General features: G+C 60.3%; 1 long non-coding RNA gene across 1 annotated transcript; it reads left to right on the top strand.

Moving 5' to 3' along the window:
* Positions 1-1,077: 1,077 nt before the first annotated feature.
* On the top strand, positions 1,078-2,203 carry LOC148107021 (uncharacterized). The gene is made up of 3 exons (XR_015723221.1): positions 1,078-1,212; positions 1,307-1,391; positions 2,115-2,203. It is a non-coding gene; the product is annotated as an uncharacterized LOC148107021 (long non-coding RNA).
* The last annotated feature ends 862 nt before the right edge of the window (positions 2,204-3,065 follow it).

Genomic DNA, 3,065 nt, shown 5'->3' with positions numbered 1-3,065 from the left:
TGGGCCAGTGCATGAGGAACGAGAGGGAGGGGGCTGTTGACTACCAACATGCATCATGGGGGGGAACCCCCCTCACGCCCCGCAGCATTGCAGAGGACACGCTCATGCCGTGGGGATCAAGACAGCCTGGAAATCCTGGTTCCGGTTGGGCGTGGGGGCCGCAGGGTGCTCTGGGTGTCGCACGAGGCACTGAAACTCCGCTGGGCATCTAGGAGCACTGGTTCGGGTCAGAGTCAGGAATAGCAGCAGGGTCTCTTCACCCAAAACACATTCACACCAAGCACGGGTTCCCCTGGGTAGAATGCTGCAGGCAAGGGGTGGTGAGAGCCCACCCGGTCAGCCTGAGGCAGGAATGTGTGCTGTCCGGGAACGCGCTAGTTCTGCCTAGCCATCAGCACACGAGGATGAGCTGTGGAGGGGGTGTGGGGCGGGAGGGGTGTCTCTCAGGATGCCAGCTGCCTGTGTCCCTGCTGAGATATGTAGCACCACGGGGCGCCGTGGTCCTTGAGGCAGCCGGGGCGGAGGCAGTGGGACCCCGCGGCGGAGAGGGGAGACAGTGCCCGGTTGCTGTCCAGACTCGCTCTGTTGCTGTAGCTCTTTCATCTCCAGCCCTCGGAGCTCCTTGACCGAAAGCAGTTTGTGAACCACCCGCAGATGTCAGCCATGATCAGTGAGCAAGATGAAGGCATACTTGGCTACCTGACGGATTTGAAGGTCTGGCCCGGGAGACTGAGGCCGGGGTGGCGGACAGGAGAGGAGAGGGTGGCCAAAGTGAGTCCTCCCCCAAGTCAGGAGGGTCAAGGTCTGCTGGACAGAGCTTTCACCCCTCTGCCCCACTTTCCCGCCGGGCAGGTGGAGGAACTGCGGTTTCCCCGTGAGTGCCGCCACATCCTGCTCTTCTTTCGCAAGAACTCCTACTTCCGGAATGAAGTGGTTGTGAAGGAGTATGTCGTCAGCGCTGCTGGTAAGAGGCCGCTGTCTGGATGGGCGGTGGCAGGTGGAGGAGGGCGGGTTGCCTTCCCCGACTCATTACCCAGCACCCTCTCACACACTCGTCTTCCTGCAGGGTACGGGCCATCTCATTCCCCTCCCATCCAGTGGCACCAGGATTTCGAACGAGAGGCCCACAGCCGCAGGCACCACAACAGCAGCCTTAACTTCTTCAACTGGTTCTCTGACCACAGCTTTGCCGGGGCTAGCAGGATAGCTGAGGTGGGGCCCTGTGACACACAGCGTAAATGACCTTGCGGGCTTCTCCAGCTGCTTGGGATGGACACCTGAGCCCCGCCCCCGTTTCTCCTGCCAGATCCTCATGGACGACCTGTGGCCCAATCCCCTGCAGTATTATGTGAGCAAGAAGGCAGCAGGAGAGGGAACTGAGAGGACGACAGGTGAGGAGCCCAGGGCGTGGGCGCCGAGACGTGTGCTGTCGGGATCCCTGGGCCCTGGGCTACTCAATGGGAGACACTGAGGTTCACAGGAACACTCCGAGACAGCGACCCCGGGACAAAGCACGTCACCCTGACATGGAACGTGGGGAGGTGCAGTGCCAAACGGGTTGTGCCTGGGGAAGCTTGAGGCAGGCGAGGCCACGCAGCGTCATGGAGCAGAGCCGGAGAAGCAAAGCCGGCTCAGCGCCTGCACTTGCGGCAACTGTCATTCTGTGGCCCGTGAACCCCAGCCTCAGGTCTGCGAGCAGCGCATTACAAGGGTGACCAGAGGCACCCTTGGCCCAAATGTCTGGGTGTCCTGGTGCAAAGCCGCACCCCGCCTTCCCGTCCCTTCTCTGTGTTGATCACCACAGTTGTCCCCTTAAATTCCGGAGGCATCTCCTTTGCCAAGCCCACTGGCCCGCGGGCGGTCATGAAGGAGCACGCTCGTTCATACGTGGCTGGAGGAAACATAAAGCGATCACAGTCGGGGCAGGGGCTTGGCCAGGGGAGAATGAACGCCATTCCCGACGAGAACCTTGAAACCCTCAAGCAACCTTAAGTATGGCCCAGTGAAGATACCCACTGCTGTCCTCCTGTGTCCGTGTGCACGTGTGTCCCCGCGTGCGTGCTTGTGCGTGTGCGTGTGCGTGTGTGTGTGTGTGTGTGTGCCATCTCGTCTAGGGAGCTTCATGATGTTGAAATGAGGATGAGGACCATCGCACTTGACGGAAAGCAGTCCGGAAACTTCAGAAGGAGCCGAAGGGTCAACCCGCTTCCTCTCTGCAGGAAATAACTGAAGACAGGTGCCGGGGTGAAACACGGCCTGTTGAGGCCCCGGGAGCCCTGGAGAAATATCGAAATGTAAATAAACAACGTCAAGTGTGTTTCCGTGTGTGTGTGTGTGTGTGTGTGTGTGCGTGTGTCTGTGTGCTCTGGCACACGCACTCTTCCTCCTGGAAGGGGCTCCAGGGGACTGACTGAACACAGCGGCTGCATGTCGGTGTTTTCCTTCTGCGCCTGGGCTTCCCCAGTCTGTGGATCGGCCTGTCCTGTAGGCTTGCCCACAGGGCTAGGACACGCATGGTCTGGGACTGCATCCTAGGGGGCAGAGGTACCGTTCCCCCAGGCCCAGTGGGGCTGGGCAGGGAGAAGACCTGATCGAAAGGCCAGCCAACTGGGGCTCATCTCTTCCCTGGGGAAATGAGGGAGTTCAAGGAAAGGGAATAACGAGCCAGGGACAAACACGTCCAGTAGCCAGGTTAGGTGGACGCCGATGGTGGCCTCCAGGGATGCTCCCTGGTGGATGGCCTCAGACACACCCACCGCACATTCCATGGGGGGAGGACTCAAGGTCCATGACTCTGTCGAACCCAGTGCCACTGCTCTCCCCAGGTCTAGGAACGCACACAGCCTCCTGCTGACACAGTCAGGCTCTGAGGACCAGCAACCACGTTAAGGAGTGAGGGCCAGGCTGTATGGAGGGACTGTGGGAGAGGGGACAGAGGGAGCTGGGAGGGTAGGAAACATGACCCTCTCGTTCCGGCACAAGGGCCCAGGAGAAAGGAGAGTTTGCAGGGGGACACACACACATGCATGCTCACACACAGTGGTGCACAGACACTGCGTCCTCAC

Source organism: Ursus americanus, chromosome 37 (assembly GCF_024610735.1).
Source record: "Ursus americanus isolate L20-20 chromosome 37, mUrsAme1.1.p, whole genome shotgun sequence".
NCBI lineage: Eukaryota > Metazoa > Chordata > Mammalia > Carnivora > Ursidae > Ursus > Ursus americanus.
Note: the sequence above shows the minus strand (reverse complement) of the source record. Positions and strands in the feature narration are given on the sequence as shown.